The following is a 26453-nucleotide window of genomic DNA, read 5'->3' on the forward strand; positions in this document are numbered from 1 at the left end:
TGGGCTACACAGATTATTAGAAATGGGCTAGTTCAGGTGCGAGAGTTAGCCGAGAAGAGGCTAGATATAATGGGCCAAGCAGTGTTTAAAAGAATACAATTTGTGTGTTGTTATTTTGGGTAAAGCTAGCCGGAGGCTAGGAGCCGGGCTGTGGGAAGAGGCCCACAGCTCCTACAACATTATAGCATATGTTACTTCCCAATAAATTTAGGCTCTCAAAAAACAGACTCATCTCATCCCAATCTGAATGGCTACCATTAGGAGAACAAATGGCTGGAGAAATGAGTCAGCAACTAAAGAAAGGTGCCTGCCACCAAGCCTGAGGGCAGAGTTTAATCCCCAGGACCCATGTCTGTTGTAACTAACTTTTATATCTTAATTTAATGCATTTCTAATAATCTGTGTATCACCACAAGGCTGTGACTTACTGGGTAAAGTTCCAGCATCTGTCTCCAGCGGGTCTACATGGCTTTGCTCTGACTCTGCCTCTTTTCTCCAAGCATTCAGTTTAGTTTTCCCCGCCTACCTAAATTCTGAAATATCAACAGGCCAAGGCAGTTTCTTTATTCACCAATTGTATTCACAGCATACAGAGGGGAATCTCACATCACAGTGGATTCAGACCTCCACACACTCACTGTGACATGTTTCTCTCCCCCACACAAACACATAAATAAATGTACTGTAAGTTCAATTTGAAAATGCTTGAAAGGGTTCCTTTTTAAAAAGAAAAAGCATCTGACTTTTAGGTATCATTTCCATAGTTTTTTAGTAAATAAGAAAGAGGTTTATTTCTTTAATCACAACACTAAGGCCAGCCAGGTCTACATATTGAGGTATAGGCCATCCAGTGCTACATAATAAGATATTGTTTCATAAAAAAATGTTGCACTTGAAAAACTAGCAATGGTTTCTTAGACATGTCTGGTAGTAATCTGTCTAAAAATAAATAAATACAAAATGAGGAAGGAATGGCCACAAATACTGGCAAGTGTGTGATTGTTGGTGGGAGTATAAACAACTACAACTACCATGGAAATCAATCTGGAGTCATCTCAAAAGAAACAAAAAACTAAATAGAACTGCAACATGATTTCAAGATGCCACTCCTGGACATATGTCCAAAGGACACCATAGCTTACCAAAGAGATACTTGTACATCCATGTTCGTTTCTGCTCTAGTAACAAAGCCAGGAGATGAAATCAGTTTAGATGTCCATTAATAGACAAATAGAAACTAAAATGTGGTAATATACACAACAGAATTTTATCCAACCCTAAAAATGAAATCTGTAGGAAAATTGATGGAACTGGAAAATATTATGTTAAGGATCAGGAAGACAAATATGATGTATCAAATTCTGGTATGTGTATTTATGTGGGAATGATTATGTATAGAAGTCAGAAAATTAGAAAGGGGCACATGAAAAAAGAATAAAAGAGGTTGTAAGGAAACAGATGGGGAATATACTAGAATGCATGATAAATAAAGGTGGAAGGAAGAACACTAGGTCTGAAAGGTAAATCAGGGGATGGGGAGGCAGAGGTAAGAAAGAGGAGTGTAGGCAGGGTATCAACTAAAACTATGTGTATGCATGAACCAAGGAAACATATTTATGTGGAATAGATAGATCGATCAATGGATGGATAAATAGATAGATAGATAGATAGATAGATAGACAAACAGATAGACAGATAGTTAATATTAAAAAAATCAGACTACTCTCAGTATGAATACAACAATCTCTTTCCAAACTTCCATCTATCTTCAAAAAACCCTAGCCCACCATTATTATAAAATCTCAAAGTTTAATATCATGATATTATCCATGATAACCTTATAGAATGAATACCATTATTACCAAAAACAAAACAGAAAACTGAAACACTAAACAAATTACTGAACAGTAACCTACATGAAACCAATAGATGGTAAATGGGGGAGAAAGGCTTTAAATCCAAACATACAAGGTAGAAATATTAAGGACCAGTAATCAAAGCAGCAGAAATGTGAATGTTTCAAAAATTAATCACCATAATAATTAATTTTCCATTAGTCTATTCTACAAAATGTCAAGGCTATGATGTTCCAGTGGGTGCAGTCATAATAACTTGATGAGAAATGTAAAACTGTGACCCTTGTTTTCTTTAACGGGTACTGGGGAAGATATCTACAAACTTTCTTTATAGAGCAAGGTTGCTTGCTATTAGTTCACCTATTCCCTCATTTGTATACCACACATCTGTTTAAATTCTTATGAAATAAAATGTAAGCTCAATCTACAATTTGTCATAAAGACAGAGAAACAAACAATTGAAAAGGTGAAAAATCTTTCATGAACACTCCGTTGGTGCTTTTGAATTTTTATGGCCAATAACTACTTTGGTACAGTATTCACTGTCTGTACTTGTACACTTTGATCATAAGGGCATTAAAGTCTTTCTTGTCTGTGTCAATGCAAGTAGTGACACATGAGCCATAAAAAAACATGAAGACATTAGCCTTTTTTTATATGAACAAGAGAAGAAACACATTGAGTTTTATACAATTAATGCATATCACACACCACTTCTGTACCAACAAAAGCCTCAGGGGGAATAGATCAGGGAGCCAAAACATACCTTGATTAATCTCTCATGCACAATGATGACAAATCAAATCAGCAACACTCCAAATGTCAAAGTATGCCTTCTGCAAAATAACAAACTAATTATATCATTTAGGTTCCCATTCAAGATTTCCTTAAGTTTCACCCAAAACCCTTCTCTAATTTTCTTCTTGTTCTATGTACCTTCTTTTGTCTCCTGTCACTGTGGCCACTTGCCAAATTCAGAAGAAAATTTCTTCAAATGAAAACATATTTTGACCATTCATTCACTTGAAAACATTAATTCCTACTATATGCTACTGACTGTGCTATGTATTGGCAATGCAATTGGTGGCAAAAACATGCAGTGTGTTCTTTAGTTAGAGCTGTTCTCACCACTATCTTAGCAGAATCCAAAGACCACATGGTTTCAACAAGAGCTTCCTTTTCATAGTGTTGGAGGCTGGAAGTCCAAGATTCAAGTGCCAGCCTGAAGCTGGGTATGTGGTTGAGTGTATAGCACTTGCCTGGCATGTATTAGGCTCTGGGTTCCATTCTTCTCACCAAAGCAAAAATGATGAAAGGCCTCAACATGGGCTGGTTTTCCTCATTGTATCCTTATAGTGTAGAATGCAACACAAAGCATGTAAGTGCCTATATTTGTCATTACGAGGGTACCAATCATGTCATAAATACCTCTAAATCCATGACCAAAACAGTACAGAAACACCACCTTTTTAATACTAACACATTGGGAGTTAAACTTTCAACATATGACTTCTAGAGAGACACAGTCAGTAGGTAACAACTCCCATCTCAGGACTCTACAATCTTATCAGAAGGTAAGTATCCTGTTTCTACTTCAGTGATTCTTAGATCAGATTTTCCCTTTCAGCTTTTGTTTTTTGTTTGTTTGTTGTTTTCATATCAGATTCTCCCTTTCAGCTTTTGTTTTTTGTTTGTTGTTTCTGAGATCCAGAGACACTGTTTCTTGAAATGATCATCAGAGCTTAGACCACATCAGCAACTCCAATTTTTATGCTCTGTCGTTTTGTTAGGACCTTATCTCCTATCTACAATGTCCTGATCTGGGCTTTTTTTAACATCCGCCTCAACAGTGGGAGCACCACTGTTCTTTTTTTTTTTATTGAGAAAAGGAAGAAAAAAAAAACAAGTTTCCACCTCCTCCCAGCCTCCCATTTCCCTCCCCCTCCTCCCACCCTTCTCCCCCTCCTCCCACCCTTCTCCCCCTCCTCCCACTCCTCTCCCCCTCCTTCTCCAGTCCAAAGAGCAGTCAGGGTTCCCTGACCTGTGGTAAGTCCTAGGTCCTCCCAGCTCTGTCCATATCTAGGAAGGTGAACATCCAAACTGGCTAGGCTCCCACAAAGCCAGCACATTGCGTAGGATCAAAACCCCGTGCCATTGTCCTTGGCTTCTCATCAGCCCTCATAGTTCGCCATGTTCAGAGAGTCCAGTTTTAACCCATGCTTTTTCAGTCACAGTCCAGCTGGCCTTGGTGAGCTCCCAATAGATCAGCTCCACTGTCTCAGTGGGTGGGTGCACCCCTCGTGGTCCCGACTTCTTTGCTCATGTTCTCCCTCCTTCTGCTCCTCATTGGCACCACTGTTCTGCACTCACTTTTCAGAGAAGAAATAGAATCCATGGCTCTGCATGAAGAGAAATCTTGTCTCTATGCTGTATATTTCTCTGTCTTGCTCTTTCATATTGACTTCCTTTCTCCTTTTATTCTTCTCGGCATACCTTCTTTGACCTTTATCCAGGACCCTTTCCAGCCCTGGTTCTTTTCCAAGATACTCTATGATAAACCCCAAAAACACATAATATATTTTTATCTTTTTTTTGCCAGTCTGGATATAGAATCCAGGACATTGTGAATACCAGGCAAACACTCTATCACAGAGCCCCAAAAATATGTTTCTTAATGAGGTGCGCATATTTTCCAGACTTCCTGAATTCCAGGGCTGCCGGAGCTATTATGGAGACCAACCAGAGAAACCTGTATCAGTTATCTCATCAAAGTCCCTCCAAGCCAGTTTATCTTTTCTGGAATGCAAGAATTCTCTGCAGTAGTCAGACTGCTAGGAAATATCATTTTCTGGGTCATTCGTTCCTCGTAGTCACCTTTGTTTCTGAACAAACACCAAAGCTTACTGATTTTGGAATTCAAGGCTTTTGCTTCTGATCCTCCCCAAGAAATTTTGCAGATGTCTCAGTTCTGTGTCATAAAGAGGCCATAATGCCCCTGTGGAAATCTGTCTCTAGTCCTCCAGTGTTCTCTAGATATGGGAAAATGGACTGCGAACAGGTGCATTTGATGTAAAAAAGAAATTAGGTTTTCATTTTTCTGCCATTGATTTTCTTATAGAATTAAGACAAGTCATGCACAACAGGCCTCAAGTAACTTACAGACCAAATGGTGCTACCATTTTAGATAATATCATGGATTTTTTTGTTCACTATGTCTATAAATCAAATCCATTTCCATGACCTCTCTAATCGTGAAGGTTGATAGAGTTCTGTGCCTATTTTATTTTGCCTGAAAAGCCTTCAAATGTTTAAAGTTTCCAAGACAACTCTTGCTTGGGTTGGACAGAGGTCTCTGAAACAAACAAACAAACAAAAGAGTAGAAGACTGGCTTCAGGTGCTTCTCTTTTATGTTCATATATAACTTAATACCAAAAAGCAGAAATAACAGTAGTTAGTGTTGTGGAAACAGCCTACGGATGCTGCACTAACATCAAATAATCAAAAGACAGCGTTGTCATTAAAGTATCTAGATGTGGTGAGGCCTCTGGGTGGATGGTTTTCTTCTGCTAATTAAACAAGCTACTCCAGGAGCAGGAACTAAACTGAGGTTCTGTCAGATACTTAAATGATTCCTCATATACTCCAGCACTGAAACACCAGCTCCATGAATATCTAAAATGGGACGAAGCGAAAATTGGATAACATTTGCTTGACATTGTCATTGGCCTTTCTCTAATGTCAAAAATGGATTTGCATAATTATGCTGAAAGCCAGGAAAATGTACCCAGCAGGAAGTTTTCTGGCGGTGTTAGGTTTTAGTTCCACTCCAGCTGTGACTCTCAAGATGAAGAAAATCTCCTTTCAGAAAAAAAAAAAGAAGAAGAAGAAGAAGAACAGAGCACACACTTTCTGAGGCAGTGTACTAACTGCTTAAGGACAGTTTGCTTTGCATACTGATTTCCCAGGTCTAATTAAGATAGGCCTGATAAGCAACTGATTGAACAACCTTGTGCTCAGTTTGAAAAGGGCTTCAGAGGGGACAGAGTCCAGGCACTGTTACCTCATAAACCTCTTCCTGATTAAAATTCTTTCAAGCTGGCCAAATGCCTGATAGAAGCTAACTTCTTTTTTTCTTTTTTTTTATTTTTTTAAATTTATTTATTTATTAAGGATTTCTGCCTCGTCCCCACAACCGCTTCCCATTTCCCTCCCCCTCCCCCGATCAAGTCCCCCTCCCTCCAAGAACAATTGCAGTGGGTTTTTGATCCTACTGCACGTACTGGCTTTGTGGGAGCCTAGGCAGTTTGAATGCTCACCTTACGAGACCTGGATAGAGGTGGGCAGTCCTTGGGCTTCCCACAGGTCAGGGAACCCTGATTGCTCTTCGAGTAGAAGCTAACTTCTAAAGACTGCCACTGTAACAGGTGTGGGGCTGCGGTGATAGCTTGTCGTTCAAGGTCACTACAGTCATAAAATGTCTGTTTTGAGAGTGTCTCCTAGGGAAAATGCCGAAGCCATTAAGACCTCTCCAAAGATCTCTAACCTTTATGCGGTCCACCAGGACTTCATTCATGCTCGTCCCACACAGGCTTGCTGGTTTCCCATTCTGCTTTCACGAAGAAGTTGAAATCATTACTTCTATTTGGCTTGAAAAAACATTCTTTCCTTCCTTCCTTCCTTCCTTCCTTCCTTTCCTCCTTCCTTTCCTCCTTTCCTCCTTCCTTTCCTCATTCCTTCCTTCCTTAATTTCTTTCCTTTTAGTTTTACTTACATTTCAAAATACGTTTGTCTTACAATTATGTACAATAACATGCAAATATTTGGGCTACGCTATTACGACACAGATGCAAACAGTAAAATCCATATCCTTCTGGAAGGAATCCCCAAGTGGCAGAGATCATTCACGCCCACTGCAGCTGACTCACACAGATACACATCACCAAACGCAGCAACCTCTATACACTTATGAAATCATTGCGTCTAATCATTTCACTGCCGTGTATGGTAACGTGTAGGCAAGTAAAGGAGCGGGACCGACAGGGAGCCTGCGAGACTTCATAGGGTAATAGTTCTCTTGTCATTGAGGGTCCTTGTGCTATAATACTGGACATGGGATGCCATCTTTTTTTCTGTGCTCTCTGCCCTAGTCAGTTAAGAGTCAGGGGTTTCAGTCCTTGCTTTTAAATATTCTTCATTGGGCTAACAAGGTAGCTCAGTAACAACATTTGCTGCCAAACCTGAAGACCTGCATTTGACCGCAGAACTCCTGAAAGCTGAGTACATTAGCACAACCAGCTCCTTTTTAAATAACATTTTGCAGTTTGATTTTAAAACCCTTAAGTTGTGTTTCACTTACATTAACTGGTTCATTTTCCAGTTAGGTAGAGTGCCTAATTCTTTCTTTTTTGTTTGTTTGTTTTCAGACAGGGTTTCTCTGTGTATATCTAGTTGTCCTGGAACACACTCTGTAGACCAGGATGGCCTCTAACTCAGATATCTGTCCATCTCTGCCTCCTGAGTGCTGGGATTAAAGTGTGCGCCACCACCTCCCAGCATAAGAGCGCCTAATTCTTGATCCACATATATGTTGTGTGAACTGTTTACCCAAGTATGTTGTCATAAATAGCATTCTTTGACCCAATAAAACGTCTGTCTGCAAAAAAAAAGAAAGAAAGTAAGAAAGAAAGAAAGAAAGAAAGAAGAAATCATTGCCTCTAGACCAGCGATACAGTTAGTTTCCCCAGGCACGGTTTTCACGTAGACCTAATGATATGTGAATCGCTGAGCTTTTAGAAATTTACATGTTTGCTGTTCCCTCATCCGTTGATTTTTTAAAAAAAGTTTCTTTTGTTGTTCTGCTTGCTTTTGTGTTATCTGTGATGGTGGTCTCATTATGTGCGTTAGACTGGTCCTGAACTCAACAGATCTTGTACCTCAATCGTGCAAGGAGCATGACAGACACATGTCCCTATATCTAGCTCTAAAAGGGTCTCTTTCCTTCTGGGTTTCATTCCAAAATTGATAAATTCAAAGCACATCAAGGATTATGTCACAAGGAAAGGCACAGTTGTAAAGAAGTCTGCTCCCGTCCACTTGAATTACTCAGTAGACTCACATGCTGCTTGTTTACTTGTTGAATTTTATTGTTCCCGTAACACTATGATGCATAACCTGCCTGCGTGTTTCCATGACGGTGTTATCCTGTCTCATGATGAGAGAACTTTTAACACACTTCAAGTGCCTCACAGCAGCACATACCTTTCAGCTGAATTCCAGTTGGAACCGAAGGCTTCAGTTTGTGTGATTTACTAAATGGCAGTTTGCCTTGGAATATTCTCATAAACACAGAACGGAGAGATAGACTACTGATTCAGAATCTCTGGCCTGTTAAAGGACAAATCTCTAGCTTCTAAGGTGAAAAGGCAGTCATAGAAACAAAAGCCATATCCATTTTAAACAGATTATTATGGTTATTAATGCACTGCAGTTGTAGAGCACTTACAGTTCATGGAGCCTTTTTACGACCATTATCTCATTTGACAGTCACACCAATCCTGGAGGACAGACGTTCATTAATATAGGCAATTGTCAGATGCAGAATTTCAGGCCTAGAAATGTTAACGCAACGTTGTATTGTCAGTTAGTATGCATAAAACTCAATTCCCTTTTGCACTAGATGAAAAAGAAAAAAACAGAATGAAGACTATCTGAAGGACTCAAAACTCGGTCCCTTGTGAGGAAAATCTCAGAGCAGAGGGAAGGATCCATATCTTTATGTTGACTAGTCTGTTGTGGGATTTCAAATCATTTAGCCTACGACCTTTGGGGCAGCAAGCTCTGGAGCATGGTCTTGTCTGGTAATGATCACTTAAGACGGGAAGGAGACACATGCTCTCTAGCTTTCTTATTCAAGTGGTTGGACCCCAGCATCCCTGGGCAGAATGGCAGCACACAGCAGCTGGATCAGAGAGACATCCAATCTATTCTGCATCAGTGAGTATTGATTCTCATTTTACACCTAAATAAATTCTTGAAATCCTTTAACAGACTCTCCTGGGTTCACACAACAAGTGGCACTGAGTGTGGGGATATACTATTGTGGTTTCTTTAAATTTTTAGACTATTAATGAACTAACTGCTGAGAGAGGTTTGACTGTGGAGGCTGCTAAGCTAAACTAACATAAAGATATCTTGACATAAAATTTGGGTCTAAGGATGTGTCTCTTTGGAAAAGAAGTTCTTCTTTTGTTTCCACAGAAGATGAAAAGCAGTGGATTCCTTCCAGGCTAATATGGTTTGATCGAGAAAGACCCTCTGAGAGGTCTCCTAGAATGGGAGTGATACCCAAGTGATCCAACATCCCAAATGGCTTCAAAGCAACTGGCGGAGACAATGCAGCCTCACAGACTACTGCATTGAAGGTTTAACCATAATTCAAAATATTCTCAGGATACTTATAAGATTACCAATGCCCCAATCATCAGAAAATAGTATAAAAAACTATAACTAAATTCCCAAAATATTGTTTATAAATGTTTGTCTTCATTTAAAGGGAGTTGGTTATAAGTGATTAATTGTCATAGTCTGTTGTCAGTGTTTCTGTCCTGCCAAGTTCCCACAATCTTTAAGTCCCAAAGAAATCACACAGAGGTCTACACTAGGTTATAAACTGATTGACCCATTAGCTCAGGCTTCTTATTAACTCTTATAACTTATATTAGTCCATTATTATTGTCTATGCTACTCTTTTTCAACAAGGCAGTCACTTCTTGCTTCTTCTGTGGCGGGCTCACATCTGCAGAGGAATGGGCTTCCTCCTTCCCAGAAGTCTCCTGTTCTCATTGATCTGCCTCTACTTTCTATCTGGTTGTCCCGCCTATACTTCCTGCCTGGCTATTGGCCAATCAGCATTTATTTAAAATATAATTGACAGAATACAGACCATTCTCCCACACCAATAGTCAATCTCTTTCTAAAGAATAAAAGAGGAATATGATATAAAAATATGAAAAAAGGAAGATTTTTGAATCTCCTTTAATCCAAAAAAATGTAAATCTCAAAATATTTTATATTGGTATGGATTTTGGTTTACTAATACAAATTAAAGGTCAATGTTGTTATACTATATTCATATTTCTACTCTTGTTTAAGGTATTATGTTTATGCATCTTGTGTAAAAATGTAATGTATAGCTAAAATGTATAAATTAATAGTCATCTATAATAGTCAAACTTATAGTCAGCTTTTCTGGATATTCAGAGATAATTTCAGATGGATCTTCAAGCACCTCAAAAATGTTTTAAGAATTTAGATTTTTCTTATTCCTTACAGTACCAATTACTTCAAGAGGATCCTGAGCATCAAAGACGCTCCTTCTGGAGTTTGCTTTCAGTATGGCAAGGCTACCCATTTGGGCAATAAACTGCTCTTGCCTGGATTGTTTGACTGTATGCTGGACTATATGCTTGACTGGAATGCTTGACTATATGCTTGCAGAACTCACAGGAAAATGACAACTAAACTTTATCAAAACAAAGCTGGATAATCCTTCAGGGTTCCTGATTCACAAGAAACTGCCAGACATTCTGCAGGACAGAAGGAAATGATTGACAGACTGCCTACATAGGTGGGATAGTCTTTCAAATTTCCTCCTTCATTGAAAAGTCTGTCAGATACTATCTGCCTGTAGGCAGAAGATGAATGCCGTAACGTTATAGAAGAACTTTGGATGACTGTCCAGGCAGTGAGGTGTCTTTGTCAATTCTAGAGTTTTAAAAGTTGCTTACAATGTACTTCCTATTTACTTAGGTAATATTATATCTTTCTGGGGTCTTTGATGGAGTTGAAGAATTTATTTTTATAATCGTAGTTTTTCTTAGTTATGAAAAAAGATAAATTAGATATGAAACTTTAGACTCACAATGATAGGATAGATGATAGAGTATTTTCTTTAATTTTGTCAAATATAAATACACTAACCATTTTGTCATATGTAATTTTACTATGTTTAAGTTAAAACATTGCTTTTTGATTAGACAGAAAAGGGGATGATGTGGGATGTCTCTCTGTATGCTGTGATTATGCTTTATTATCATTGATTAATAAAGAAGCTGATTTGGCCAATAGACAGGCAGAATAGAGCCAGGCAGTTAATGCAAACAGAGATATAGGCAAAAAAAGGCAGAGTCAGGGAGGAGACAGCAGTAAACAAAGAAGCAAGATGTGAGTTAATGCCATGGCCATCTGGCAATATACAAATAGAAATGAGTTAATTTAAGATGTAAAAGCTAATTCATTATAAGTCTTAACCATCAGCCCAACAGTTTGCAATTAATATTAAGCCTCAGAGTGGATATTTGGGATCTGGTGGGTGGGAGAGAAACCTCCAGTTATACTAGTTTTTATAATTAAATGTTCAGACTCAGGTTGCTTTAGTGAACTTGACATGCCGGAGATGTGAGATGTTGTGTTCAACAATAAGCTAATATTGACAATATTATCTGACACATAAAAAATGTGCAATGTGACAGAAGACCATAAAATCCACTGGGTAACTTGTTTCCGTTTTGTTCCTGTTTCCTGATAAATTTGGAAAACACAAATCTTCTCATTAAGTGAGATTTCATGGCACATGCGTATAGCCTGAATGCTGTACCTGAGAGGCAGAGGCAGTTTTATGACTTGGACTCAGTAGTTTTAGGTGAGCCTGGATAACAGGGCAAGGTGATGTCTGGGAACAGAATGAAACAGAACAACAGGAAAGAAAAACTGCCACTCAAGCAAATCAGAGAGTAATTATGTTACAACTCTTCTGTTTGTCAATGCTCCCCCTCCACACACACACACACACACACACCCAAATATTGGAAAAATAGTCTGCTACTGAATAGTGGCTGTGAGAAGTCTCAAAGATGCAATATTCGGCAGTATCTGTGAAGAATGTATCCCAAGACCTAAAGCAGCCATGTTCTTCAGTCTCTGTGTAGTCCAACAACAAATACCAATTAGCAAGAACACCTTAACCATCAAGATTCCCTTCCTGCTGAATTGTCTCAAAGGATAAACAAGAAGATGAAATGAAGGTTTATGCCACAATCCACATAGGCAGTCTAAAAAGCAAGGGGTGGGAAGCTTAAGGAATTTTAAGTAAAAATTGACAGTCTCTAAATATGTTTTATAGGTAACTGAATACCCTGTATTGCAAGGGCCACTTCTATGGGAGGAACACTAATCCAGCGAGTCTTACTCTTGAAAAATACCTGCTAAAACTCCTACATGAAATGTGTTTATGTGAAAAGCTGAACCCCAGAAAGGTAATTGCTACTTTTATATGTTTCCATTGCCACTGCTCAGTTCTAATTTTCCTGGTTTGAAAAAGAAAAACGGGTTTGAATAACGCAATGCTTATTAGCTTCTGAATATATACCTAATTGTGCCCTTTTGACTCTAAGAGGTGATTTGGAATGTATTTTGTGTAAGGGGATTAAGGAATGTGCCACATGTGCAATTATAACAAAATAATCTTTCATCTTGAAAATTGCAAACTTATTGCATTGTTTCTGAGCAGAACAATAGCTGCTTGTCACTCTGTACTTTCTCCTTAGAAGAGCTGTTATAGGAATATGTGAACAGCAGGGTAAACAGGTATCCCCTGTACATTAGCTTATAGAAGAGTGGCTCAGTAGCGTCTGGTAGCTTCAAAGAAAAAAAAAAAGGAGGAAAATTAAAAAAAAAAGTCAAATGATTATTTGGCACCAAGTAGTCCCTGAGATAACCTCCTGGGTTTATTTTGTGTTGGATCCAATTTCCTTTTGAACTGAGCAAGCCCATTCAGGAAGTGGCATAGCCTGAATGTTCCAGAAATTTCTCAAAAAGTTCTTGATGACTTCTTTAAGACTTAACGAAAAATGCTTCCAACCAACACTGAAATTTCTCCTTTATACCAACTCACAAAATACCTAAGTTAAAAACGTGTTACACACCAATGAATTTTAGTTTAATTTATAATTATAAACATTCATTTTTTTAAAAAAACATTCAAGTCATTTGTATATATGGCTGCTTAGTCTATTAAAGTAAAAATTCTCTTGAATAAACAGGTTTTATTTTATTGTCTTTTGCCAAATATTAGTTTGGCTAACTTCATTTATTTGGATTTTCAACCACAATAACTAATAACTGTGTGATAGGATATATATATATATATATATATATATATGAATTTCAAAATATCCTTTGAATGAAAACTTTGTATCTCATGCAGGTAGTTTTCAATATATTCTATGTTATACTGACATCTATGGACTTTGCAGGAGAAATTCAGTTTTTTAGAACAATTGTTTTGGCTACAATTAGAAGAAACTTAAAATGTGAATAGGGACTACAAGAGCTAGTTCCAGGACAGGAACCAAAAGCTACAGAGAAACCCTGCCTCGAAAAATCCAAAAAAAAAAAAAAATGTGAATAGGAGTCTTTTGATATCTTGTGTACGAGCCATGGTTGACCTTTGAACTGCGTCCTTTAGAATAAAAACAATATGGAGCTCATTTCCTTACCTACAATCAGAACTAAAAAGAGAGGCAAATGAGCAGGCTCCATGGACAAAGAATTGGAGTCTCTTGAAGAGAGTGTTTCTTATTGGTGAGATAGTCAGCAAGAGCCTGTCAGAACACACATTTTTAGTATTCACTCAAAACCATCCATTATTGTAATTGTCAACTGATTACTGTATTAAACACTGTGAATGCAATAATGAATAAATTTCTAATTTTTTATATATTTATTAAAAATTTCCACTTCCTCCCATTTCCTTCCCACTCCCCCCACTCCCCCTACCCCTCCCTCTCCAGTCCTAAGAGAAGTCAGGGTGCCCTGCCCTATGGGAAGTCCAAGGCCCTCCCCCATCCATCCAGGTCTAGGTAGGTGTGCATCCAAACAGACTAGGCTCCCAAAAAGCCAGTACATGCAGTAGAATCAAACACCCGTGTCATTATCATTGGCTTCTCAGTCCGCCCTCATTGTCAGCCACATTCAGGGAGTCCGGTTTGATCACATGCTCGTTCAGTCCCAGTCCAGCTTGCCTTGTTGAGCTCCCATTAGATCATTCTCACCGTCTCGGTAGGTGGGTGCACCCCTCGCGGTCCTGACTTCCTTGCTCATGTTCTCCCTCTTTCTGCTCTTCATCTGGGCCTTGGGAGCTCAGTTCTGTGCTCCAATGTGGGTCTCTGTCTCTATCTCCATCCATTGTTCTATGGTGATATGCAAGATAATCATCAGTGTGGCTATGGGAGAAGGCCTGTTCAGGCACCCTCTCCTCTACTGCCTAAGGACCTAGCTGGGGAAATCTCCTTGGACACCTGGGAACCCCTCTAGAGCCAAGTCTCTTGCCAACCCTAAAATGGCTTCCTTAATTTAAGATATCTTCTTTCCTGCTCCCATATCTACCCTTCCTCCATCTCAACCGTTCCATTCCCTTAAGCTCTCCCCAGTCCTCCCCTTCTCCCTTCTCTCTCCCCATCTCCCCTTCCCCCCAACCCACCCCGACCCCCATGCTCCCAACTTTTGCCCAGCGATCTTGTTGACTTCCAATATCAAGGAGGATAAATATGTTTCTCTTTGGGTTCACCTTCTTATTTAGGCTCTCTAGGATCACCAACTATAGGCTCAATGTCCTTTGTTTATGGCTAGAATCCACTTATGAGTAAGTACATACCATATTCCTCTTTTTGGGTCTGGGTTATTTCACTCAGTAAAGTGTTTTCTATTTCCATCCATTTGCATGCGAAATTCAAGATGTCATTGTTTTTTACTGCTGAGTAGAATTCTAAAGTGTATGTGTGCCACACCTTCTTTATCCATTCTTCTATTGAGGGGCGCTTAAGTTGTTTCCAGGTTCTGGCTATTACAAACAATGCTGCTATGAACATAGTTGAACAAATGCATTTTTAGTATGATTGGGTGTCTCTTGGATATATTCCCAAGAGTAGAATTGCAGGATCCTGAAGTAGGTTGACTCCTAGTTTCCTGAGAAACCACCACACTGATTTCCAAAGTGGTTGCACAAGTTAGCTGTCCCACCAACAATGGATGAGTGTCCCCTTATTCCACATCCTCTCCAGCATAGGCTATCATTGGTGTTTTTGATTTTAGCCATTCTGACAGGTGTAAGATTGTATCTCAATAATGAATAAATTTAAACCTGAACTTGCCCTCAAAGAACTCATGGTCAAATGTAGGAGACAGAACTAAAATAAGCAATGAACAACAAAGTATGTTATGTTCCATGATAGGGAGTTTTTGTCAAGATAAGGTAAATTCTATAAATAAAAAACCTCAAAATATTAGTATCTTTAGACAGTAAACATTTTTGTTTATTCAAGTGATTATCTAATGTAGCCAATAATTAGGCGGAGGATCCCCAATCCAAGTCAGTCATTTAGGGACCCAAATTCCTTTTACATTACAATATCATTGCTTTCAACACATGGAGTCTAATACCATTATACAAAGGGAAGAGAAGCTCTGAAGAAACCAGTCATTCTTACCTCCCTCAACTAAGAAGAGACACAACACTTCTGCTCAGATACTGAAGGATTGTTTCCTCTAACTCAATACCAATATTTTCAAAGAAAAATTTTTGTTCTTGCTATGATTGGCCAAATGGCTTATTCTAGAACTATCAGTGTAGTTAGAAATAGAATTCCATTTTCAGAATGACCTGGGTAAAAAGTACATTCTTGTAGCATGTAAGTTATGAGCCCTGATAGACTCACACAATTTGAAAAGATGAAGTATAGTTCCCAAAGGAAAACCAATACATCAGCAAGTGCAGGATCCATGAATTTGTGCTCTAATATAATTTTCAGAGTGAAAATATTTAGGTTCAGATATCTACTGAGATATTCTTCATGAATTTGGCATCAACTGGAACTAAGTACATTTCAGAATATCACTTGCTAAAGGAACTTGATACTATTAGAATCTTTGTCCTCAAATCATTTGCAATGAAGGTTGAGATTGAAAGATACAAAAGTGAAGAAATTTCAATGTAAAATAAATTGTTCTTCTTAGTTATGTAATTTGTGTCAATGAAAAAATGACTAATGAGTATACTATGCCATGGTAGGTCTGGAAATGCAGTCATTGCTCAGAAATGTAGAATTGAGTGTGTAAGTAATACAGATAAACCTTCCTAATCCAGGAGATATGTCGTAAATTCAGGGGTTAATAGTTATGGTGGTTGGAATAAAAATGTCCACCATAGGCTCATAGAGAGTGACACTATTAGAAGTTATGGCCTTGTTGCAGGAAGTGTGTGACTGGGAGTAGCTCAAGCCAGGCCCACTTAGTGGCTCAGTCTCTCTTCCTTTTGCCTACCAAACCAGATGTAGAACTCTAAGCTCCTCCTCCAGCAACATGTCTGACTTCATGCTATTATGCTTTCCGCCATGAGAACATGAGAATAATGAACTAAACCCCTGAAACCTGTAAGGCAGCCCCAACAAACATTTTCCTTTTTAAGAGTTGCTGTGATCACAGTGTTTCTTTACAGAAAAAAACACTAAATTAGAAGTCAAGGAAAAATATAGTTCCTTCTTGGAGATAATCCACTTTCAAGGATGACTACCTAGTCCCTGATTTCTGTGATCGAATCAGGAATTAGCAAGGTCCATCTATATAACAGTATCGAATATGCCATATTATATAATGCGTATCAAGTGTTTAATATAATTAGCACATATAGAATATCCAGCCATTGATTCTATCATTGTCATGGTATGTATACTGTATTATTGGGTACTTTATATGTATTGTGAAAAACAGGTCTATTAAGGACTTGGTCCTGACTCAACTTCATGTGCCAGGCTTTATTGATTCTTCAAGGGAGGCCTTACCCTTTCTGAGGAGTAAATGGGGAGGGAGGAAGAGTTGGGGAGAGCAAGAAAAGAGGAGAGAGGGGTAATTGTGGTTGGTATGTGAAATCAATAAAAAATTTAAATTAAAAAATAGGCCTATTTAGCTATATATCAATACTTTATTTTAAACAAATTTCTAAGATCTGCCAAATCGTAATTTACAGAGGAATATAAGCATACTTAACATCTAATTCCAAGGTTTGTAGTCTCGCCTTTATTTAATGTTTCATTTTTACTGTTGGAAATATTCCACAAAACATAGAAAGACAAGGTAATATTAAATATATTTTGTGAGCATGGTGATATTCTATGTAGATAAAATCTGAATTACTTATTAGATCAGAAATTTGATGGTCAAAAGGTTGAATGGGTATTTTTAGAGTTCTTTGTTGAATTGTTACTGCCCCAGTTCTGTGCAGAATGTGATGTTCTCTTCAATCGAGTGAACATATTTTTAAAAATTGCATTATTGTCTAAGTACATTAAAAATATCATGCTGTCCCCATCTTTTCTAATGCACTACAACTTTTATAAATGAGTGGGAAGCTTCAGGGCTGTTACAAAGCATAAAGTTACTGATTTAGTGCAGCAGAATGCTGACCTCTGGGTATGACATAGCCAATGACCACTTCTTAGCAACAATGAATACCTGTAGATGTGTACAATATTGGGTCCACTAATGGTCCCTCTCGGAACAGAAGAGGCTTGTAGAAACCCACCACACTTCGAGGATATGTCAGTAGATAGTGTTTGTGATAGAGGACTTATTCCTTAGTGGGGTAGCTGATCACCCATAAATTGTTCCTTTTATGTAGATGGCTCTTCATCCATCCTCTTGTAAATAACTCCAATTGAGCTTATTGATTTGCCAAGCTACACTTGGGTGTAATAATTCCATTGGTCTACTGTAGGTGCTGTTTCGAAGATGAATAGATTCTTGTTCATAATCTACCCTGGAATAGTTCACACAACAGCAAATGTTGTCACTGGGTCTGTTCAGTCTGAAAGGTAGTTTTCTCCTTATTTTTCTATCAATTTGTGTCTCCTTCAGACACTAAGGAAAGATGAACAAAGTTTCAGAAGCCATGGATGATATGTATTACTCATTGTTATTGGCCAGTGAAAACTCTGATGCCTCAGTGATAGTTATGGAACTATGGGACAGAACTGAGAAACAGAAAGAAAAGCTGTTCCTGTGTGTAGTCTTAAATGTTTTGAAATTATTTATTTGTAATGGAGATAAGCCTTTTTGTGAAATACGATCAATACAAGTTGGGGATGGAACTCAGTTGGTAGGGTGCTTGCACAAAGCCCTGGGTTTAATCCCCAGCATCACATAAAATCATAGAGGTCCAAACCTCAAAGTGCAACCCTCAGGAAGTATCTCTTAACAACCGCTATATACATACAAAAATGAATGTGTGAACTCTGGATTCTCATACCTATATTCCTCACCCTCTGCCTTATTCTAAGCCAAAGATTAGACTTCTAGGGTCCTGTAGGAAACTCCTGTTTTCTCATCCATTCAGAACCACCTTCCCAGTGTTTCAGTGCTCATGACATTGATCCAGACCCTTCCCTTATTCTTGTCCCTACTAACTTTTAGTGATTATATAGCAAAGTGTTAGTAAACAACAAAATCTAAACTTATGTTAATAGATTGAAACATCTTTCACAAAAGCTATCATCCATTCTGTGATTTCACTTTTCATATTACACATTATATTACTCTTTGATATTGTTAATCCATAGGCATGAATTACTTTTAATGTAAAAATTAAAAGCAACTAAATAAGCCAGTCACAAATAAATGATTCCATTAACATGAGGTACACAGAGTATTCACAGAAACAGGAAGTAGAATAGTGGTTGTCAGGGAATGTGAGGAGGAGGAAATGGGAAGTTAATGTTTAATGGGTACAGAGCTTTACCCATGTAAGATGAAACACGTTCTGGAGATGGGTTGTGCAACAATGGATGTGTGCAAGATTAATAAATTATACGTTTAGAAATAGCTAAAAATGGTGAAGCATATTTTAGCACAGTTCTTTTTCTTTCTCTTTGCCTTTTATTCAGGAACTCTTTCTTTAATTTCCTCCCATTCAATTTCCTTTCCAAATGCAATTAGCTTGGTGAATCTAAGCATCCCATTTCTCACCGAAAACAAGAGGATAAGCTTGTCTTCTACCATGACACACAAGACTCTTCACCAAAACCCCTTATCCAACCTCACCTTTTCTCACACTGCCCTAATTTGAGCCTCTAGAAAGCCACACCAAATAGCTTATTTTTCCAAAGGTGAGATTTTATTGTTCTTGTCTCAGCCTAAAATGACTTCCATAGTCTCTGGTCTGCCTGCTGAGCACCTCATCCTTCATAACCAGGCTTTACTATCTGTTCTGGGGAGCTTTTTGTCTAAGCAGAACACTGACTCTTTAGTCCCACCCCTCTATGTGCTTAAAGCACTACATGATTGTAGGCACCATGTCATATCGCAAAGGTTGATTTATATGGTTGAATCCTTCAGTAGACTGAAAGGACCTGAAGAGCTCATTTTTATTTGAAAAAAAAAAGTTCATAGCACAGTCTCGCTACCTAGTAACTGGATTTATGCCCATATGTTGAGGAAGTAAATGGACGTAGAGAAAGTGTAGCATAGATCAGAGAATTTTTATACCTGTATTTCCACTAATGCCATCAGTAAAAAGTCTTAAAGAAGCTCTGCATTGTTTGGCATCCTCGCCCTGAGTGGACAGAAGCAGGAGAATCATGAGTTCTGTGTTGTCATGGCAACACTCAGACTTCTATCCAAGGACAGAAGACAAGGGGTAGCCAGCGTCTAATACCTTAAAGGACCATGACTTCTGGCTCACTCACAGACATGGAAGAGCTCACTTCTCACTCTGAGACCAGACTGATAGTTTTGACTAGGTTTGCCTGAAGAAGGATGGGAGTTTGGAAGGAGTATGGCATAGCAGTGGGCAAAAGTCACACAGGAAAGAAAAAGATTGATAATAGTTTTCCTATATGCAAACCTGAACTTTAGCCCGGTGGTGGTGGCACATGTCTTTAGTCCTAGCATTCAGGAGGCAGAGGCAGGTGAATATCTATAAGTTCAAGGCCACTGTTGTCTACAAAATGAGTTCCAGGACAGCCAGCACAGTAGGGCAATTACACAGAGAAACCCTGTCTCTCTCTCTCACACACACACATACACACAAAAAAAAAATACAAAACAAAACCTTGAGCTTTATTTGTGTGTGTTTGTGTACAGATACTATTGTGCCGTACTTTAAGCATCTTAGTCATGGGTAGCCTGGCTTGCAGGAAGGCTTAAAATGTCTAACATTGTTTATATGGGAAACCTTGTTTCTGAGTTGGAATAAAAGAGCAATCTGTGAAACTTAACGGTAATGAAGTAGATGTATGAAAGTGAGTAGTTCTGACTGTAGGAAATGTGGCTATGGCATTGTGTAGATATAATATCATCACCATTATGATAAAATTATGCTGTTCCTGTTCTGTAGTGCCAAATGAACCATTACCGTGATTGCACGAAATTCCATAACAAGTTGAGAAATGCAAGTTTCCATTTTAAGGCAGTCTCATAAAGGGTCCATCATCCAGTACAGCCTATGGTTTATCATGCAAGATACCTCTGACCGTCTTCAGTACACACATAGATCATGAAAGTGATGCACCTGCTCTCTAGTACTTTTATGGAGGAATGTCAAGCTATGAAAGTGACTCACTGTCTTACAGTTCATCATCAGGGTAAAATATTCCCAAACATGCAACAGTCTTCTCTAGGACCCACACTGTATAAACAGATGCATCGAAAAACCCGCATGAACTAAAAGTTTATTTCAGGCTATCTCCCTTTCCACATCCAAAGGTTTGATCTGTTGCTCTGCAGTTGAAGGTTAAAAGGCGGTGTGCAGGCCTTTAGAGGAAACAGTTCATTCACTGACACTGCACAGAAAGGCTGATGAAAGAGTCTTTTTTTAAAAATGTAGAAAGGAATCTAAAATTGCTTTTAAGAATCACCCATTTTCCTGTTAGAAAAAACAATCATGGTATCTGTCAAATACTAATGACAGCCTGTCAATCATACAATAGCCCCACCCCTCTCTGTTTTCAAGAGGTTGTCTTCTTAGTGTAAAATTAGCTTTTAACTATTTCCAAAGCAACAGAATTATATTGCTGCTACGTGTGACTGAAATGTGTGACAGGTTATTTGGATTGTAATTCCAAGCCCCCAGTTATGACCTACGAGCTAACACACTCTCCTCATTCAATAGAGCCTTGTGTCCACATAATGTCAAACAAATGGTAGGGCACTAAACAAATAATGAGCTGATTCAGAAACCTGCAGAGTGTCTCGGGTTGTGCTACTCTGTAAGCTGAAAACATTAAATTGCTCTGAGCAGCACAGCCAGGTCTGCACCGTGGCAGTCCTGTGATCTAGAGGGATTGTCTGGGCCATTTTTCTCATCTTGTCTAGCTACATAGTACCAAACACTCTGAAAACATTCATTGCCTAAATATTTCAATGACTGATAATCAAAGCCTCCCATGACTTTTTTGAGGTGGACTAAATTCAGCTAGTTCTATCAATATTTTAATTATGTGTTTCAAAAGCATTTAAAGGAGTCACTACATAGATATTAGTAATATTTTTTAATGTTACTCCAGGAGTATCCTTGGCTATGGCAAATAAAGAGGATTGCCCTGTTTGTTTGATAACATAGGACAGGAATGAATTCAAACACCCAAATATTAAAAGGACTGTAGAGAGGAGCATAAAGGGCTGATGTGTTTAGGGGACACAACAGAGGATCTGAGGCTTGGATCCTGCTTTTTAACATGTGTGAAACTTATCTTCTCTATATCTGCTTCTTTGCATTGTTGTATTCATCCTTGCATCCTTCAAACTTCCCTCCAATTTCCAACAAAATGCATGTTGAATCACTGTTCATTCCCAACATTCCCATCAAGACTACTAGGTTCATTGTTGCATTTAAAACGAGCAACTTTACTAGTACAGCAAAAATCAGACTAATGCTAAATCAAAAAGACCAAGGTATGTTATAAAGGGCAAGTAACATTTACCTCACCAATTACATTCATAAAGTTTTGTCGTTTAAAAAATATCTTAAAGGGCTGGTAAGATGGTTCAGCTAGTAAAGGGGCTTGCTGCCAAAACTTAAGATCTGAGCTAGATTCCCTGGAATATGCGTGATGAAAGGAGAGAGACGATCCCCTAAGTTGTCCTCTTACCTCCACAGGAGTACTGAGGCAGTCATACAACTCACCCTTGAATAAATGGAGAGAGAGAGAGAGAGAGAGAGAGAGAGAGAGAGAGAGAGAAAAGGAAAAGAAAGAAAGAAAGAAAGAAAGAATTTTTTAATGGAGACACTTAGACATAATCAATTCCTCATTTTTTTATTTACAAAATCTTGAGAATCTGGTGAAAATTCATGGAGCCTCCCTAAGAAAAACAACACTGTAGTGGATTGAATACTGGCTCCCCAAAAGATGTCCTCACAGTGTAATCCCCAGAAAACATGAACATGATGCAGCTGTAAAAAAAAAAAAAAAAAAAAAAAAAAAAAACGAGCTTTCACAGATGTCATAAATTCTGGACCTTAAAATAAGGAGATCATCTTGGATTTTCCAGATGTATTCTAAATCAAGCAGCAAGCTTCCTTAAACACGCAGGGAAAGCAGAAGTGGAGGAGGCAGTGAAAGAACAGGCAGAGATAGAACTGACAAAGCTACCAATCAAGAAATGTTGACAGCCACCACAGGCTGGAAGCAGCCAGAAACATATGCTCCCCTAGAGGTGGTTCAGGAATCTTGACTCCACTGGAACCTTGCTTTGGATTTTGTTGTTCAATCCTGGGAAGGGGGGGATCTCTGTTTTTGCAAGTCACCAACACTGTGGTCAATGTTTGGATTACAGTAAACTAACAGATGTCCAACAGACATTCTCCAAGGTGCGGATTTCAGGAGCCCAAGTAGAGAACCATTATTCAAATCCTCTCTTTATCACTCAGTAATCTGGAAGATGGAGATTAGAACCATAGTTAGATTTTGGCTTTGCAGAAGGAGGACTGCTGACTGTACCCTAAAGAAATTGGTGAGATAAAAACCAGCTAGATCTCAGGTACCGTAAATCTACTACCTGAGCCTTGCAAACCAAAGGGTAAGGCTAAAAGGTTCTCCCTGTGCTCCATCAACATGGGAGTCCTTCCTGCTTCTCCAGAAGCCCTGCTTTTCCCTACTCAAAGGTTTCCAAACTAGAGAACATAGTCACCTTAAAAAATTTAAACGGTGCATTGAAAGAGATAAAGAAGTTTCACACAATGGTCATGGGCACATAAGTGAACCAGTGGATTAAGTTTGGAAACGTGACTTTAAAGATAGACTGTACAGAGATCTTTCTCAGAAGAATATAGTAAATGAGATTGAGTAAAAGTGTCACCATGGGAGGCACCAAACTTGAAGGTAGGTCTAGAGAAAGTCCCTATTTTGCCAACTTGGGAATTAGGAGACGCTATTATATGGGTCATGATGTAAGTTGAATTGTGTTCTTTACAAAGACATGTTGAAGCCTTAATTAAACTCCAGTACCTGTGATACAAACTCATTTGGAGATAAGAGCTTTCAAGACATCAACTTAAGGTGAAATCACTGCAGTGGATCCCCTTACCTAAATAAGGCTGCTATACTTCTTAGCAGATAAGGTAGAACTCCCCCAAGGGCTTAATACCATGTGAAGTTAGAGACACCCAGAAAGAAGATGGTCTGGTAATGATGCAGGCAGATGGAGTTATGGTACTACAAGTTAAAGAAAACCTGGGACTACCAGAAGTCAGAAAAATCAAGGAAAAGTTCTCTTCTAGAAGCTTCAGTGCAAGCCTGGTCCTGACAGTAGCTGGAGTTTGAACTTCTGGCCTGAAAAACTGCGAGATTGTATCTTTTAATTATTTTAAGCCAGAAAGTCTGTTCTTCTGTTACAACACGTCTAAAAAATGAAAGAACACTGTTTGGGATTTGCATAAGACATTTACTGAATAACTAATAGCTAAACACTGTCCTAGATCCTGAGGAAATTCAAGATAAAACAGGTCCTTTTCTTTCTCCCAAGGAGAGTTTAATTTTCTTTTATTTCTTTTTTCTCTTTTATTGTGCTTTTATTTTTTAAAAAAGAAAACAAACTATCTTTTTTTTAGTTTACATATTAATCCAAGTTCCTACACTCTCTACTCCTCCTATTCCCTCCACTTAACCCTCCCCCATCCACTCCTCAGAGAGGGTAAGTCACATTGCTTCGGGGAAGGTCCAAGGCTCTCCCTACTATATCTAAGCTGAGCAAGGTATCCATCCAAAGAGAATTGGCTTCCAAAAAGCCAGTATAAGCAGAAGGGTTAAATCCTGGTGCCACCGCCAGTGACCCCTCAGTCTTCCCCAGCCATGCAAATGTCAACCACATTTAGAGGGACTAGCTTGGTCCTATGCTTGTTCCTTCCCTGTATGGCTGGAGTTGGTGAGCTCCCATTAGCTCAGGTAAACTGTCTCAGTGGGTGTCCCCATCATGGTCTTGACTTCTTTGCTCATATTTTCACTTCTCCCACTCTTCAACTGGACTTTGGGAACTCAGTCCAGTACTCCCATGAGGGTCTCTGCCTCTGTTTCCATTAGTTGCTGGATGAATGGTCTATGGTGATATTTAAGATAATCATCAGTCTGACTACAGGGCAAGGCCAGTTCGGGTCCCCTCTCCTCTATTGCTTAGGGTCTTAGCTGGTGTCTTCCTTGTGGATTCTTGGGAATTTCTCTAGTACCAGGGTTCTTGCTAGCCCCATAATGGCTCCCTCAATCAAGATATCTCTTTCCTTGCCCTCATTTCTGTCCTTCCTCCATCTTGACTATCCCTTTCCCTCAGGTTCTTCTTCCCTCTGCCCTTCTCCCCTCCTCTTCCCCTTCCCGTCAACTGAAGAATGGATAAAGACAATGTGGCACATTTACACATTAGAATAATACTCAGTGGTTTTTAAAAAGAAAAAAAAACTCAACAACATCTTGAAGTTTGCATGCAAATGGATGGAACTAGAAAACACTATCCTGAGTGAGATAACACAGACACAAAAAGAAGAACATGGTATGAACTCACTCGTAAGTGGATATTAGCTATAAACAAAGGATATTGAGCCTATGATTCATGATCCTAGAGAAGCTAAGTAGCAAGGTGAACACTAAGAAAAAAATGTATATTGATTCGGCTGGAAAGTCCAAATAGACAAGATCACCTGACAAAATTGGGAACAAAGGGTTTGGGGGAGAAAGGAGGGTGGCAGGTTCAATTTTCTATAATGGGATAGGAAATGTATAAGGATCTACAGGTGCCTTTTCCCAACCACTGATTTATCAACTCCATCTTTATTTTCTTGGTAGTTCATGTATGGAGGGTGTGTAGATGTCCTAAAGGCCCGATTTCACCTGGTATTTCTGACTATTTCACATTTATCCAGAAATGTCATTCACACATCTCCTTCCATCTGAGATGACAAAGATATACAGCTTTCATTTTCTTCCCTGTCCTTATGTTTCCTGGCGAATTAATTCATATTCTCAATAGCATCTCCTCTGCTCTAAAATGAAGAGCTCCACATCTGCTTTATAACACCCAGTGCAGGAACCGCACTGTGGCACTGTTTCATTCTCAGAATTGTAATAAAATGCACAGTTCATTTTACGTTGCAATATAAAGCATTCACTTTATGGTTTATGGTGTGTGTGTGTGTGTGTATGTGTGTGTGTGTGTGTGTGTGTTGGACATATAAGGCTAATTAAATTAAATTAATTAAATTAAGTTAATCAATTTAATTGACTAATTAATTAATTAAATGGAACATTAGCTCAATGGTGAAGCAATTTTGATCTCCAGAAAACCACACACAATCAATCTTAGTAATAGAAACTACATCTTACACTTTAGATCCTTTCTACTACATGGTACAGAGAATTTTTTGTGAGGCTTTGAGGATGGAACTCAGAGCCTTGAATATGCTAGGCAAGAGCTCTACCACTGAACTCTATGTCCAGCCCAAGACCTCATTTTCTATCATATTCTGCCATTTCTCCTCTTCCCGCTCACTGTAATGTACTTTGCTTTTGATTCTTGTCACATTCTTGCTTTCATTAGTATGATTACTGAGTTTGGGAGATACTAACTAATAAAAAGTATATTACCCTGAAGTATGACCCCTCAAAATAGCAAATATTCATTTGTGTGTGCCACCATGCCCACCTTGCATGTTTTGTTTTATTTTTTTTGTTTTGTTTTGCACCAGTGCCTCATAACCTAGTATAGACTTGTCTAGCATTTCCTATCTAGCCTGAGTTGGCCTTGTACTTGTAGAAGTCTTGACTCAGCACCCCTAGGATTGAAGACATACCTCACTATGCCTAACCAGCAATCCGAGTTGTATCTGAGATCAAAAAGTTCTTAACACAACCATAACATGTATGCAGATTACCTAACCTAGTGCAGTCCCATGCAAGGTCCCTGACCATCATTTCAGTCTCTGTGAGCCCCTATGAGCCCAAATTAGTTGATTCTGTGAGCCATGTTCTTGTGGTGTTCTCAAGACCTCTGGCTCATACAATCTTTCC

The sequence above is a fragment of the Microtus oregoni genome, unplaced genomic scaffold, assembly GCF_018167655.1.
Source record: "Microtus oregoni isolate MIOR12 unplaced genomic scaffold, Mior012 000073F_ref0000255, whole genome shotgun sequence".
In the NCBI taxonomy this organism is placed as follows: Eukaryota; Metazoa; Chordata; class Mammalia; order Rodentia; family Cricetidae; genus Microtus; species Microtus oregoni.